This window comes from Protopterus annectens, chromosome 5.part1 (assembly GCF_019279795.1).
Source record: "Protopterus annectens isolate FY-2018-M chromosome 5.part1, PAN1.0, whole genome shotgun sequence".
NCBI classification, from domain to species: Eukaryota; Metazoa; Chordata; order Ceratodontiformes; family Protopteridae; genus Protopterus; species Protopterus annectens.
In genome coordinates, this window is record NC_056736.1 from 732,710,145 (window position 1) to 732,727,806 (window position 17,662).

Below are 17,662 nucleotides of genomic sequence, written 5' to 3' on the forward strand. Positions count from 1 at the left end.
TCCAAACCAATGTAATCCTGCCTCTCTGGCTTTGTCTCCAAACCTTCCAACCTGGGCTGACCCTCTAATATACTTATTCCTAATCCTGTCCATCCTCCTCACACCCAGTGCAAATCATAACATCTTCAACTCTGCCACGTCAATGTCTGACTCCTGCCTTTTTGTCAGTGCCAATGTCTCCAATCCATATAACATAGCTGGTCTCACTACCCTCTTGTAGACCTTCCCTTTCACTCTTACTGGTACTCGTTTGTCACAAATCACTCCTGACACTCTTCTCTACCCACTCCATCCTGCCTGTACTCTCTTCTTCACCTCTCTTCCACACTCACCATTACTCTGAACTATTGATCCCAAATATTTAAACACATCCACCTTCACCACCTTTACTCATTGCATCTTCACCATTCCTCTATCCTCCCTCTCATTCACACACATATACTCTGTCTTAGCCCTGCTGACCTTCATTCCTCTTCTCTCTAGAGCATATCTCCATCTCTCCAGGGACTCCTCCACCTGTTCCCTACTCTCACTACAGATCACAATGTCATCTGCAAACATCATAGTCTACGGGGACTCCTGTCTGATCTCGTCTGTCAACCTGTCCATCACCATTGCAAATAAGAAAGGGCTCAGATCTGATTCTTGATGTAATCACATCTCCACCTTAAAAGCATCCGTCACTCCCACTGCAGACCTCACCGCTGTCACACTATCCTCGTACATATCCTGTACCACTCTTACATACTTTTCTGACACTCCCGACTTCCTCATACCACAACTCCTCTCTAGGCACCCTGTCATATGCTTTCTCTAAATCCACAAAGACACAATGCAACTCCTTCTGACCTTCTCTGTACTTCTCCATCAACACTCTCAGAGAAAACATCGCATCTGTAGTGCTCTTTCCTGGCATGAAACCATACTGCTGATCACTAATCATCACGTCCCTTCTTAACCTAGCTTCCACTACTCTTTCCCATAACTTCATGCTGTGACTGATCAGTTTAATCCCTCTGTAGTTACTACAGCTCTGCACATCACCCTTATTCTTACAAATCGGTTCCAAAACACCTTTTCTCCATTCCTCAGGCATCCTCTCACTTTCCAAGATTTCATTAAACAATCTAGTTAAAAACTCCACTGCCATTTCATCTAAACACCTCCATGCTTTCACAGGTATGTCATCTGGACCAACAGCCTTTCCGTTCTTCATCCTCTTCATAGCTGTCCTTACTTCCTCCTTGCTAATCTATTGTACTTCATGATTCACTATCCGCACATCATCCAACCTTCTCTTCCTCTCATTCTCTTCATTCATCAACCCCTCAAAGTACTCTTTCCATCTGCTCAACAGATATATGTTGTTGTTGTTTGTCTTTCGGCTTTTCCCAGTTAGGGGTCGCCACAGCAGAACTCCGGTCCACTAATGATTGGCAGTAGATTTTTACGAACGCCGAGGTGCCAGCTTGACGTCCAAACTTCAATGAAGGCATGCCCATTTAAGCATGTCTTTCGAACGCCCACCCAACCGTGGGGAGGACATGCAGACTCCGCACAGAAGGCACTCCCCACACTCCAGCCAAGAATCGAACGGGAGAACCTCTTTCTGTGAGGCAACAACGCTATTGCTGCACCACCGCGGATCTATATATATAGATATATATAGATATAATATTTAATATATATGTGTGGGTCTACTTTGAAACATCTAAAACCCATAACATCTAATTTCATAGCATCTAACGCTACAAATCACAAGAAAATAACATTCCCTTCACATATAACAACACCAAACTACCAAACACACTTTTACTATGTGTATGCAGGAGAGCAAACCCCCCACACCCATGTGCCCCCCGTAAATTAAGTACACCAACTCCAAGATTGCACTACAGTGGGAAAAAGTTAATTTCCTAACCCCACTGTATCAAGCCCCCCTTGCAGAAACATAGTAAAATGTGTGTTTGGTAGTTTGGTGTCATTATATGTCGTTATATGTGGAGGGGATGTTATTTTCATGTGATTTATACTGTTAGATGTTATGAAATTCAATGTTATGGGTTTTAGATGTTTTTGGGTTTTAGATGTTCTGGTCTCAATGTTATGCAATTAGATGTTATGGGTTTTAGATGTTTTGAAGGAGACCCATATGTGCATATGTATATATAAATATAACTTACTACCTTGTCTCCAGTCATAAAGCTTATCACGAATACCTGCACCATACTTAAATTGTAAATTATGGAATGACCTCCTCCTCTCCCCTTATCTCATACTAAAAATAGTTGGCTGTGTCATTGCTCCCAACTTTCTTGTTATTTTATCCTACAGGACTATACTGCTAATCACCTTCAGTCTTTATAACAATACTTTCATGTAATCTATAGCACTTTTATTTATAATTTCTCAAATGCCTTTTCAGCATTCCTGTATTCAACTCTTCTCTGTACTTTACAAAAATGTTGTAAAACTATTGTTTTTGCACAGATTATTTAATACTACTTAATGTTTCAGTTTCCTTTCATAACTGTAGACTATTACCATGAATTCAGTTTATTTAGTATAATGCTACCATGTATTTGTGCTTTTAATGCTTTGTAGAGCATTTCATTAGTTTAGTATTTACTGAAGTTAATATTACAACACGTGTGTTTGTTACTATGCACATGTATGTAATAATTTGTATATTGTTTCTTTCTGTGGAGCTTTTCTCCTTGGGCCTCATCTGAAAAAGGGTATGTTACCCATTTGGACTTTCCTGGTCAACAAATGCAAATGGTAACTATTTGAAATGTTGGGACAATGCTGAGACTGAATGGCCTAAATAATGGACTTACATATACCGAGAGGACCGTTTCTCAGAATATTCACTATTCTCCGAGGTATGACGATCTCAGAGTTGGTAAGTATATATATAAATATATAAGTTTGGGGGTAATGGGCTTGCTCCCCACATTTGGGTGCCCAGGGGCTTGTTTGTTGTAAAACAGAAGTGTAAAGGAGAAAAGTGATGTTCGATATTCACTTTCTCCTGCATTTTCTGTGTTTTTTTCTTTGTGTCTTGACAGTCAACTAAATGACTGCAGACATTTCAGTATGGAGCCAATGCCAATAAATAATAATAACCTTGTTTACATTCTGTGTTAATTCCATCAATGTTGGAGCATTGCTGACCCAGTTGGTCTGTGGTTGCCCGCATTTTATATACTCACAAGTAGGATATTTCTTATTTAAATATGAATGTTTCAAAGTTAGTCCACAACTTCAACCTATTTAAACATCCACCATGGGATTCAGAGAAATGGCTGATCAGTATCTGCAATAAGCCCCATAGGGTGGGGTGATAAACACTGGGACATGAATATTGTTTCTCATTGGATACATGGGTACAGAGACCAGATGGCATAATGGTTAATGTCTTCACCTTCTATGCACACAGTACAAGGTTTGATTCTGACTTCTGGCCAATGCCTGTGTGGAGTCTGCATGTTTTCTCTGTGTCTCTGTGAGAATCCTCCCACCTCTAAAATGCTCTTACGAGGGCTGCTTACTACATTTGCCTACTGATTGTTTATTTACCTAGTTCCTTTTGTGGATATTAAAGCTTTTTACTCCACTGTGGACTGCACATTTTGTTTGGATATCGGTTTTGAAGTTTGTTTGTGAGTTTAGCAGTTTGTGTAGTCTGTTTATGCCAGGGGTCTGCTAACTTGTTTTTCCAGCTAGACATGGGTTTAGTTCAGGTGCTGCCATTTCTATACAGTTGTTTAAGTGGTTGTACAGGGCATTCGTATATACTTCTGTATAGGCCTCTGTGTTTTCAGGGTTGGGGGAGCTTTAAAATTATCTATGTTATCACTTGATAGAAGGTAATTTGGCTTGGAGAAATTCTTTAGGATTTTAGGGTTTGATGGAGGTTCTATGTTTACATTTATTTCAAAAGAGACTGATTTATGATCCGATCTTAATGAGGACATTACACTGGAGGGGGGGGGGTGAAACTATGTCAAGAATATCTGAGCCTGTAGTGGGAGTGCAGACCATCTGCTCCAGAATAATTGCATTGACCAAGTCCAGGAATCTCTAAAACTGCATATTAGTGGTCATGTGTATTTTCCAGTTTATGGAGGGATAGTTAAATCGCCAATGAATAGTGTGTTGGGCTGAATGGTAAGTGATTATAGTAACTTCAGGTGTGCGGAGTGTTTTTCATGGTTCATGGTTGGGGTCCTGAAACTAGATATGCTATGGTGGGAGATTCTGTCCATGGTCAGCTGGACGTGGACTAGCTTAAGTGAGTCATCCTGTTTGACCAGTCTTGAGGTGTGATTTTTTTTTATGTAAATGGAAACACATCCTCCTTTCATTTTTTTTCTTTTTCTTAGGATGGTCTGAATGTGTGATATGGGGTGCTTTCTGCAGCTTTGAACCACGTCTCTGAAACTGCACAGATATCATCACCCTCCAGGTTGAGGAGGGCTTCAGGGAGTGCAGTTTCTTGCTATGACTCGTAGCACTGAGCAGTAGTGCCTTCAGCTTGGCATTAGAGGAATTTGTTATGCTGGTGTGTTTGTTAGTTTGGCACTGCCTAAAAAATGCACTATGGGGGTGGCTAATGCCTTGGCCCGTATTTGAAAGCCTAGCAGTGACAGGTTCAGACCATCTCTGGCACAGCTGTATGGTCTGTCAGCGGTGTTGCCCCAGGCAGACAAATACTGGATCTCCTTGGAACGATTCTAGTAGCTAAGCCAATTATTGAAGTTAGTCATTTTCTATATGTATTGTGGTATCACTCTTGGTGAGGATACAGTGCTGCTCAATGCAAGGTTCCTACCAGCCTGCGACCCATATTCAGAGAGGTCTGATATGTCTCTCTTCATATAGTCCAGGGAGATACATGTCAGGCCATGCCCGGCTAGCTCAGTCAATAGAGCATGAGACTCTTAATCTCAGGGTCATGGGTTTGTGCCTCATGTTGGGCGGCTGTATTTTGGGCGGTGCAGTGGTGCAGCAGTTAACGTTACCTCACAGCAAGAGGTTTTTCGGTTCGATTCTTGGCTGGGGTGCATTCTGTGCGGAGTTTGCATGATGTTCATCGTGTTTCAGTGTTGCAGTCATGACTGTAGGGTTCTCCCCTGCCGGCAGGCAGTCCTCGGTCGGCCAGAATCCCAAAGTCTGGGTCCGGTGTCGGCTGCTCAGCCATGCTCCCTGACGTCAGAGTGCCAGGAGTACAAAGCTGGCAGCCGACGCCATGTTCTCCAGTCTTTCTTGCCGTGCGGTGATAGCAGTTCGCAAGTGCCGGTCGGCTGACTCCTGACAATTTTTTCTAAACGTACTTCAGTCCGAAGACTTTCTACTCCTACTCAAAGCTAAGTACCCCATTGAGGAAACTTTTTTCTTGCTCTAGTCCGATGTCAGAAAAAGGTAATAATTGTATTTCATGTGGGAAGCAAATACCTCATAAGGATTTTCATTCTTACTGTATTCCTTGCTTAGGCCCTGACCACGATGTAGCTAGTTGTCAGTTTTTTGCCAGATTTAATCAATATACTATTAAACGAAGGTACGATTTTGCATTTCATTACTTTGGTAGGTGTTTTAATTACAAAATGTCTTCGGACACGCTTCCGGCTACCAGAGTTCACAAACGGCGCAAGGATAAAGACAGGCCTCCGAGGTCCAAATCAGACGATATTGTACAAGCAGAGCCAGCTTCAGGTTCAGCAGTCGTCAGTGAGGCGCTTTTGCAGCCCCTGTCATCGGCCATTTCGGAACCGACGGCCAAAACGGACTCCCACGAGGAGCCAACGAGGCCTTTGAATACTTCAGTTGCAGGACCTTCAGACAATGCTCCTTCGGATGGGTCCGGAGCCGCTGTGCAGGTACCAGCTTCCGTAGGGGTTTTCAGGCCTACTCAGCTTCTGATAAAGGCAAAGCCAAAGACAAAGGCAAAGGCTCCTTCCAAATCAAAGACTACAGCCCAGGCCTCTTCTGATCCAGGACCCAAGTCTCAGAAACAGTTACTTAAGATGGCGGAGGACTTACTTACTATGATTAGGGGTTCACATCCCCCTCCAGACAAAAAGCCAAGGCAGGAATTGTATTGTGACTCCTCTGATCAGGCTTCTGTTTCTTCAGTTTCTTCTTCTGACCAGGATTATTCTTTTCCTCCTTATGAGGATTCTGATGCTGAGGAATCCATTCCTTCAGCTTCTTCCCCTGAGGATTTTTCTTTTGAGGAAACTTTACATGAAATGAGGGAACATTTTCACTGGGAAGTACAGGAGTACTCGGAATCTAAGAAAAGACTAAGAGATTTTCTTCTTCTTCCCCAACATAGACCCCTGGCTATTCCTCCTATTTTGGATATTGTGGATGATGCTTTTTCAGAGGCTAACTTAACTCCTGACTCTTTTCCTCCAGCTCCTGTTAAGCCAGACAGATATTATAGGGTTCCTGATTCCCACCAGTTTTTATATAAGAATCCTACTGCTGATCCTGAAACCATTTCTCAGGGCCCTAAGGGCATTAAGGCCGCTTCTGCTAAAAACCCCATTCCCACTGAGAAGGATTCCAGATCTTTAGAAAGATGGGGCAAAAAAGTGTACACTTCTGCAACTTTATCTATTAGGGCTTTAAACAGTCAGTTTCATATGCTGAAATACCAGCAATTTCTTTTGTCTGGTTTTGAAACAAAAGCTAACTTCCATTTCTGCTTGTGCAGATGATAAGAAATTGCACGACTTAATGCATGCCACTGAACAAGTAGGGAAGCATGGTTTACACTGTGGTTTTGATGCCTTGGAGGCTTCTTGTAGGGCTACTGCCTCAGGCACAGTCATTAGAAGGCATGCTTGTTTAAAGGAACAAAACTTGCCAGATCAAGTAAAAGCTAAGTTATTGGATGCTCCTGTTCAACATAATGTTTTGTTTGGATCAAAGGCTGAAGAGGTGATAAAGAAGATGGAGGACAAGGTGAAATCCATGCAAACAGTTAAAGATTTCTTACAAGTACAGCCACCCAGATTTAGCAGGAATTGGCCTACTAAAAATTGGTCCTTTCCCAATTCAGACACGCCTCAGAGGGGTAGATACAGACGCTCCCGAGGAAGGCCCCAAACGCAAGCCTCTTATAGATCAAGACAGTGGACTGCTTCCACCCCTAGGGGAGGAGAGGACAGGTTGCAAGCTCATAGAAAACAGACTCAATTACTCCCCCTGTTGGGCGGCAGGAACTTCTTTCCTGGAAGCCCCTCTCGGAGGAAAACGTTCTCTTTTTTACCTAAATTGGACTCATATAACCCAAGACAAGTGGGTTCTGGATGTGGTTTCAAGAGGTTACAAATTCCATTTTCATACCCTACCAAGACCAAACGGATGGCCGGATCTGCCAAAACCTCAATGGTTAGAGGCCTTAAATCAGGTGGAAGCCCTCTTGGCTATGAAAGCCATAGAACTGGTTTCACTTTCAGAAATGGGACAAGGTTTTTAATCAAGGCTCTTCCTAGTCCCCAGAAAGCAAAATTCATGGAGACCCATTCTGGATCTGTCAGTCTTGAACACTTTTCTCGAGATACCAAAATTCAAGATGCTTACTCTACAGCAGCTACTTCCAATGTTGACCAAAAATGCATGGATGGTAACTTGGATGGTAACTTGGGATTTAAAGGAGGCTTATTTACACATTCCCATCAGGCAGGAATGCAGAAAATACCTCAGGTTCAAGGCCGGATCGAGGTATTATCAATTCTCTGCGCTGCCCTTTGGATTGTCTACTGCACTCAGGGTCTTCACCAAATTCCTGGCTCCAGTAGTAGCTTATTGCAGACTCAAGGGAATTCAAATTTACCCTTATCTGGACGACTGTCTTATTCAGGCAGACAGCAAGGATGTCTTACTCCAGCATCTAGAATTTGTTCAAAAACTTCTCAAGTTCCTGGGATTCACTGTAAATATAAAAAAGTCAAATTTGACACCCTCACAACAGATATGTTTTCTGGGTGCTCTTCTAAACACAAAAACCCAGATGGCATTTCTGACATACGAAAAACAATTACAGCTGGCTTCAACTTTCAAAACCTTGGCAACACTAACTCAGCTATCTGCAAGGAAATTCCTGCAGGCTTTGGGTTACATGGCCTCCTGCATCCTTCTCGTACCATATGCAAGACTACATATGAGGAAAATACAGTGGTACCTAAAAAGTGTATGGTCCCAGCATTGCTACAGTCTAGACACACAGATCACCGTCCTGCCTTGTCTACAAAAGGAATTCCTTTGGTGGTCCAAGGCATGTACTCAAAACAAAGGGAAGGCCTTCAGTCTGCCTCCAGACAGTCAGATACTAACCACGGACGCCTCGGATTATGCATGGGGAGCCCATTTGCAGGACAACTGTCTGCAGGGCCTTTGGACAAAGGATCAGAAGCACCTGCATATCAATTTAAAGGAAATGTTAGCTGTTCAGAACACTCTATTGGCCTTCAGGAATCTTCTACAACCAGGACAACTACTGATACGGACAGACAGCACCACAGTTATGTGGTACATAAACAAGAAAGGGGGATCACATTCCTATCCCCTTTGCAGACTAGCCATGAATCTATGGAACACAGCTCTAGCTTACAAACTGGACCTTCAAGCCCAGTTTCTACCAGGGAAGCAAAACATCCTGGCAGACAGTCTGAGCAGGAACCTGTCAGACCCACACGAATGGATGCTGGACACAGAAATATTCAAGATGATTACAGCAGTCTGGTGATGTCCTCACACAGACCTCTTTGCATCCCACTTCAATCATCAACTACAGATATTTTGCACAAGGACATTCCATGAACTAGCTTGGAAAGTGGATGCACTATCATTCAGTTGGAGAAACCTCTCGGGGTATGCCTTCCCGCCTGTACCTCTTCTTCCACGGGTGTTATTAAAGATCAAACAGGACAAGCCCAAGATGATAATTTTACTGGCCCCAAATTGGGCTCGACAGTATTGGTACCCAATTCTGAAAAACCTTTCTCTGGAGCCCCCTTGGGTTTTACCTCAGACTCCGAACCTTCTGTCCCAACACCAGGGTCAAGTTCTGCACTCCCATGTCAAAACTCTCTGCCTGGCTGCCTGGTTAATCCAGGGTCTATGATTCATTCTCTTCTACCCAAGCAGGTTATGGATGTCATTTTAGAAGCCAGACGTCCTAGCACTAGAAAATCTTATGCAGGAAAATGGAAAAGATTTTGCACCTGGATGCAGGCTCAGGATTCGGATCCTCTTATTCCTAACATTCCTCAGATTTTACTTTACCTGACAGACCTCTTACATAAGGGTCTCTCTTTCTCTTCAATAAAGATACATGCCTCTGCTATTTCTGCTCATTATAATACAGACCCTCCAATCTTTTCCCACCAGGTCATGGGACAGTTTCTCAGAGGAGCTAAGAACTTAAGGCCTCCTAGATCTCCACCCATTCCTGCCTGGGATCTCAACTATGCTTTGGAAAAACTCACCTTACCTCCTTTTGAGCTTGCTGCCACATCTGACATCAAGTTTTTATCTTGGAAGACAGCCATCCTGTTAGCTCTGACCTCTGCCAGGAGAGTTTCGGAGTTGCAAGCTCTCATGGCTGTGGAACCTTATATTATTTTTCATCAAGACAGGGTGTCTTTAAGGACTAATCCTACTTTCATGCCTAAGGTGGTTTCCAAAGTGGCTTTAAATCAAACTATTCACCTGCCAACTTTTTTCCCCACTCCTCAAAATAGGGGGGAAAGGATCCTGCATTCCTTACACAGACAACTACGTTTTACCTGGACAGAACCAAGGACATCAGGAAATCAGAGCAATTGTTTGTTTCTTATGCTTCAAGTTCCCAAGGTAAAGCCATTTCAAAACAGACCATTTCTAAATGGATTGCTCATGGAATCAGATTTTGTTATTTACACCATGGAAAGCAAATCCCAGGGAGTATAAGGACTCACTCTACCAGAGCTGCTGCCACTTCAGCTGCCTTCCTCAGGGGAGTTCCTACCAAAGACATTTTGGAAGCTGCAACTTGGAGTTCAGTGCATACTTTTTCTAAGCACTACAATCTACCTCTCTACTCTAAGTCTAGGGCAGGCTTTGCTTCTGCAGTCTTGCAGGGCCTTTTAGCCGCCCCCTCTACTTTATAACGACCTCCCTTTTCTTCTGCTTTGGGATTCAACCCTGCAGTCATGACTGCAACAGTGAAACACGATGAACATAGTACAGTTGTGTACGCTCACCATAAATGTAGATGTTCGAGTGTCTTCACTGTTGCAGTCTGGGTTACCCTCCCTCCTGTCCCCTCTTACTTTTTCTTTTGTGTGGTTCCCTTCTTCACCCTTCTTCTGAGGTGTATTTGCAAAGGGTATGGGATTTTACTCATTTTGGAACACCTGACATCTGGGGCAAGAAAAACTGGAGAACATGGCGTCGGCTGCCAGCTTTGTACTCCTGGAGCTCTGACGTCAGGGAGCATGGCTGAGCAGCCGACGCCAGACCCAGACTTTGGGATTCTGGCCGACCGAGGACTGCCTGCCGGCAGGGGAGAACCCTACAGTCATGACTGCAACAGTGAAGACACTCGAACATCTACATTTATGGTAAGTGTACACAACTGTACTTTCTCCCTACATTCGCGTGGGTTTCCTCCAGGTACTCCGGCTTCCTCCCACATTCTAAAGACACGCGATTCAAGCATTTCTCCCTGGGCCTCCAATGAAAATAGGCTCTGTGGAACCTAGTTGGACTTTCCTGGTCAACAAATGTTAAATAAATAAGTAAAATAAATAAATTCACACCTACATGGACTATGACTGAATCATACTGGCACTTGTGGTTGTGTGACCTGAGTGTCTGCATGATAGGGTGCATCCTGGCCTGACAGACAATTGACTGCAATCCTCTCTTTATTCAACCTGCTGTGGGGGATGTCCGTGTGTCTATCTATTGAATCCCCTATGACCAAGATGTTTGAATGTGTGGTGTTTTGCCTTTGGAACTTGCTTATGAAGACACTGTGATGTATATTTTTATGTGTAGTGGTTGGTGCTGACTTGCAGCATACAGGAGGTCTCTGAGGTTTTGGTAAGTTACTTGTGAGTACCTCCGCATATGTGTTGAGACCTTATTTAATGAGGGAAATGATGTGCATGTGCTGACAACCTGTTTGTCATTTGATTTATCAGTATATGAGAGTCGTGTCTTAATTTTCATAGTGTAACTACATCTCTCACATACTGTGTTTGTTTGTTGCAGGATTAAGTGGTTGTCAGTATTCATGAGACAACTGCTACATTGCCTCAGGTTGCCCATATCAATCAGTATTGCCACAGAGAAAGCAGGAAAGTGCCTATCCATGGTTTCAGGTTTTTTTACTGTGGGTTTAACTCAGGAAAAGTGTGGGTAGATTTAACTGGACTGGGATGACAATACACGGATGAGGAATGGCTGCCACACTCAGTGTGAACTGAAGCTATCCAACATGGTGATGCTGTTCTGTGCACAACTCAGATGTTCCTAGAGCAGCAGGAGGACTGGGGAAGGTGGCAGAGATAGTTATTCTAAGGGAAATTTTAACTTGAAAGCATTTGAATCTGTATGGGGCACTGCTAAGCACTGCTGTGTGGAGACCAGCCAAGCACAAACACTGGGCTTATATAGATTCAGAAAAACAAGTTTTACAACAGCAAGGCCTACAGACCAATCAGGAAAACACACATTAAGCATTCAACTTGCAGCCTCCAGCTTAGATAGTTTGCTACAGCGAACTTCTGCCACAAGTGTAGTCAGAAAACCCTCTTAATGTAAAAAATGCTGGCTTTAAAGCTCAAGTCCAGGGAAACCACGCAGCCTAGATACTAGAGTCCTGTAAAACTAGCAGACACAGTGTAATCAAGTATTACAGCAGTGGAGGAAACTGTTCAGCTTTGAAACATTACTGAAGTGCTAGAAATGTAACAAATATGGGATTCTTATGAAATGCAGTAAAAATAATCAGCAGAAGTACAAAATAATACTTATTTTCATTCTTTTAGTAGCAGATTATCTGCTACTCTCAGGGAATGTAGCCAAACCAAGATCAGCTCTGAGGACTTGAGCACAAATCCACACAAACAATGGGCTTATATAGAACCAGAAAAACAAGTTTTGTAACAGCAAGGCCTACTGACCAATCAAGAAAACATGCAAAAGCTTTCAGCCAGTAGCCCCCAAGAGTGCAGTCAGAAAACCCTCTTAATGTAAAAATGCTGGTTTTAGAGCTCAGGTGCTGGGACACCACACAGTCCTGCTGTTGGTTCAAAATCCCAGAAACATTGTTAGAATTAGTGCAAGCTATATATGAGGATGCAATGAGTCAAGTATGAACAGTGTTCAGGCTCACAGAGGGTATCCCAGTGGGAGTGGGTGTGCATCACGGTTCAGCTCTGAGCTCACTGCTGTTAATACTGGTGATGGACTACATTTGCAAACAGGCCAGAGAGGACAGACTAACAACGCTGCTGTGGGCAGATGATGTGACAGTACAGGCAGACTGAGCAAGAACTTCAGCAAAGGATAGCAGAATGGAATGAAAAACCGAAGGCACATGGGATGAAACTGAGTACAGATAATACAGTGGTAATGGTAGCAAATGGGGAAATCGGAAGAAGCTGAGAATTGAGATAGAAGGGAAAGAGTGGAACAGGTCAACAGCTTCAAGTATCTGGGAGGGGTGGTTGAGGAAATGGAAATCTGAATGAGGAGGTCAAAGCTAAAAATCACACGGGCTGTAGCCAACTGGCAGAGAGTGTCAGGTGTAGTATATGACGGAAGAATGCCAGAGAAGCTGAAAAGTAAGATGTACAAAACAGTGGTATGACCAGTACAACTGTATGGTACAGAAAACTGGGCAGTAAAAGTATAGCAGTTTAAGAAGCTAGAAGTGATGGAGATGAAGTACCTGAGGCAGGTGGTAGGATGCACACTGTAGGACAGACGAAGAAATGAGGACATAAAAGCAGAAGCCAAAGTAGCTCCAGTTGCAGAAAATGTCAAAGAGAATAGATTATTTAGGCACATGTGCAAAAAAGAAGACAATCTGGTGAAAATGATTTGGTTCAAACAACAAGGCAAGAGAAAATGAGGACATACGGGAAAAAGGTGGATGGATTGTGTGAGAGAAGACCTGCATCAGTCAGGCATGAGTGTCAAAGAAGGTAGAAGCGTGGCACTGAAATGAGTGAGATGGCGACAGTTAGCATGACACCCCGACCACATGTAGAAAATAGGAAAAAGGGAGTTGATTATGATGATGAGTTGGAGTAGCTGTGTTAATGGATATTAAGCAATGTATGTGCAGTGCCATTACGGACAGAGAGGGTAGTACCACCACAGCCATACCAGAGTTAGTACTGCTAATTCAGGGTGAATGCATGTCCTTTATGTTTGCTAGTTTTGATAGACTGAATAACATACTAACTTTGCATGCCATGCATCAACCACTGTCTACAACGCCATTCTACCACTTCCTCCATGAATAGTGTCCCTCTTGGCTATGGACAGTCTAGACCACAGTCATGTGATACTAGCCTCTTTTGAGGAAGTGACTTAGCAGCTGCTGACATTGTTCATGGCCCTGCAGCATGCCAACATCTAGCCAGGGCCATGGTACATCCCTTGAAGATCCAGGTAGAGGCAGCACCTTGTAACAGGTACATGCATTGGAAGCCACACTGCTTTAACTACTGCTGAAAACACCACCACTGTCCCCTGCACTTCACACACATTTTCAGACATCAAGTGACATTGGCCCTTCACAAAGTCTTGTACAGTAATCCTCTCCCACAACCCCTTCTTACATGTCCAGTCCTACTTTTCCTCATCTGCAGAACTCACACATTCCCAAGTGACAGACATCCACACTTGAGCTTCATCTCCCATATATACAAATGATTAGTGTGCTCTGCCCATTGCACATAGTTGTTACATGGGTTGCCTATGTCTGATGCACAGTGTGGTCAGACTATGCATGGGGATCCACAGTATGGTACTGGGTTTGCGTGTATCACTTCTACTGTAATGTATATGCTTTACTGCAGGTAAAAGCTGTGTGCAAGGCACTGCCTCTTTGCCAATGCTGCGCCATACTGGGTTCATCTTAGTGTAGCATGTCCACTCCCTGTTCTAGGCTACTGTACTGCCTCATCATCTGAGTCAGCCTCCACAGCCTGATGCCCTGGGGCTGCTTTTCATGCAACTGCCCCCACCACTGTAACTGCCTCCTAAGTATGATGACATGTAACACTGCACACACTGAAAATATTTTCACACACATGGCAGGGTCATACTGCAGGGCACCACTGGATGCAACCAGACAGCAAAAGTGAGCCTTCAACAGCCCAGTCACATGCTCCACAATGGCCCTGGTTTGTGATAGGGTATAGATCCCTGGTCTTGTTTTGTTCTTTAGATTTCTGATGGGTGTCTTCAGCCATGGCTGCATGGCACATCCAGCATTGCCAATAAGATGCCTTTAGCAATGCATGCCAGTCAGTAGAATTGACCGTGGCATATGCAAATGGCTGTATGAGCAGAAGGTAATCAGCATCACTATTAAAATGAGTGGTACAGTATATGTAAATGTGGTAAATCAAAATGGTGGAGTGATTCAGAAAGTGTAACGAGAGTGAAGTGGTATTCTCACACTAGTGGTAATTGCAGCAGCTAAAGCAATGCATGCATGTTAAAGAACTGCACATATATATCAGTAGTTGCTGCACTATTAGTTAATGTGCAAATGCAAGCAGCTATGTTTGCCACTACAAAGCATAGAGATGTGTTTTGCCATCCCCCAAAAACATTGGTTCATTCAAGCAAGCTTAACATTTCATGAACTTTAGAATACTGACATTGCGGACCATTACTGTTTGCATAGGAACAGCATGCAGGACCTGGTGGACATGTGTTGGACTCATCTGCAGGCCTGTGGGAATTGTGAGTTGACTATCACAGTGGACAGTAATGCATGTATAGCGTTACATATATTAACTACAGGAACCTGACCAACTGGGGACACAGTATAGATGACCAGGGCATCTGTCTCAAGACTGCTCCATCAGTTTCTCAATGCCATGTTGCAGCATGTGGGGAAGTAGATATGGTGTCCGCATACCACAGAGGAGTGAGGAAGCACTGTGTGGAAATTCTATGAGGAGTATACATGTTGTCTGTATACCACAGAGGAGTGAGGAAACAACATGTGCGAATTCTATGAGGAGTATACATGGTGTCTGCATACCACAGAGGAGTGAGGAAACATGGTGTGGGAATTCTATGAGGAGTATATATGGTGTCTGCATACCACAGAGGAGTGACGAAACACTGTGTGGGAATTCTATGACATTGCTTGTTTCCCTGAGGAACTAGGGGGCCATAGACTGCACCCACATTGACATAACATTCCCACCTGTGGAAGTGGGAAGAGGTATGCTTCTGAACAGAAAAGGGGAGATCTTATTAGCCCAGAATAGGAGAAAATTGATTTTTTTGTATGGAGTCCAGGTAGAGCCAGAAATTTAGGAAGGGGTCAAACCAGACCCTTAAGTATGTGAATAAAGTCACATTTTTAAGTGTTGTAAAGAAGATTGAGAATTTTTAGTGGCCTGGAGATAGAAGTGAGTTTCCCTAGTACCAAAAAGCATTGTCTTTGTTTCAGAGGAGTTTAACAGTAATTGTTTATCACTGACCCATTGAATAAGTGCATGAAAATCTGCCTGAAGTTGAGTTCAAGAGAAGAGACAGAATGATTGTAGCAGAACAGGACTATGTGATCGGCACAGAGTAGGAGAAGAAAATGAGGTAAGTCAGAAGTAAGTTTGCTAATATAGATAGAAAACAGTAGAGGTGCCAGAATAGATCCTGGAGGGATGCTTTTCTGCAGAAGAACTGATGTAGAGGTTGATGTATTGAAATTAGGTGAGAGCTTAGGGTTAGAGATGTAGGTTTGAACCAGGGCAGTATGTCATCACTAATGCTGTTTCAATTTGATGGTCTAGGAGAAATGAGCTCTGGTAAAATCAATAAAACTGATCCAATAATTATGTCTTTGTCCATTCTAAGAAGAATGCTGTCGTTGAGTGCGGATATAGTTGTGGATGCACTGCAACCAGACCAAAAGCCATGCTGCTTTTGAGAGAGAAGGTGGTATTGGTTGATACAGTGACAGAGTTGCAAATAAAGTAATTTTTTACAGAATCTTTCTTAGGATAGGGAGAACAGAAATAGGCCAAAAGTCAGATAGACTGGAAAGATTGGGTTTCTTAGTGAGTAGTTTTACAATGGATTTTTTCCAGATAATAGGTGTAATATTAAAGTGTGATACACAGGTTGTAAATGTATTTCAGTAGGGTTATGATGTTGTCTTTATAGTGATAAATAAACCATGGGTGAAGTTTGTCAGTACCAGGTGGACTATCAAATTTGATCTGTTCAAGCAGAAGGTAGATGTCTTTGGATATGATAGTTCTGAAGTAGAAAGAATGTTGTATGGAGGGGAGATGGGAGTGTCAGATGCAGTTTGGGACTGGCTAGAGAAAGAGCCAGGAAGGTTGCTGAAATGAGAAAGGAAATCAGAGGCAGAAATTTAAGAGGATGTAAAATTCACGGAGGAAATATTTTTTCTAAAGTTAATATTTAGGGTGCCCTGAAATAACACATTCCAGTGATAATACCCAAAAGGACCTGGGGATAATATCCTCACCTTATCCACTGAAGTGCCCATGTGTGAGCGATCATGTATTTTATCTTTTGTGGGGGACTTTGGAACATTTTCATGTTGCATGTTCACACCTTGTCAGTAGGTACTATAAAGTGAAAAATATGTCTGGAGATGCAGAGAAGTTTTCTGCCTCTGTCTGGCTTTTTGAGCATGAGCACTACAGTGGTGCTTCCAAATATCTTACTGAAAGCAGCGAGGGAAGGCTCTACAGGCTCTACATGGACTTCTGTTTTTCTGTATCGATTGTGTATGACACCATAATGCTCCAGTATTATCTCATATATTATCTCCATATTACCAGACTGGCAAGGTTAGAAACAGAATGATAACTTCCAAATAGATAGACAGACTAGGATTCCTTTTGCAAATGAATGGCTCTGGCAATAAGGCAAGGGTGACCATTATATCAACAGTGAAGGAAGTGCATTTTTCATTAATTGTCAATCAGAGATGTCTCAGCACAATTTTTTCTCTGGTTGTTCTTACAGCTTATTTTAGCTACTTTATTCTCCATATTTTTGTAATTTACAGCAATTTTGTGATGAAATAGCTTTAGGTCAGCCAAGACAAACTTAAAAATATCTTTTCACACAACAGAAAAACACGTATTTCAATAAACCAAGCTCCTAATCACAGATAATCTAAACATTGTGGCTGAAAGAAGAGCACACGTGCTCACACACACACAAAAACACACACGCACCCACACACACACACACACACACACACACACACACACACACACACACACACACACACACACACACACACACACACACACACACACACACACACACACACACACACACACACACACACACACACACACACACACACACACACACACACACCATGCAACACAGATATATATTTTTTCTTAGGAAA

The 17,662-nt window shown here is 42.9% G+C and overlaps 1 protein-coding gene across 1 annotated transcript in view; it reads left to right on the forward strand.

Annotated features, from left to right (window-relative positions):
• The window catches only part of LOC122803631 (coiled-coil domain-containing protein 169-like), a 404,533-nt gene that overhangs the window by 157,589 nt on the left and 229,282 nt on the right, over positions 1-17,662 (forward strand). The gene's annotated exons all lie outside the window — the stretch shown is intronic.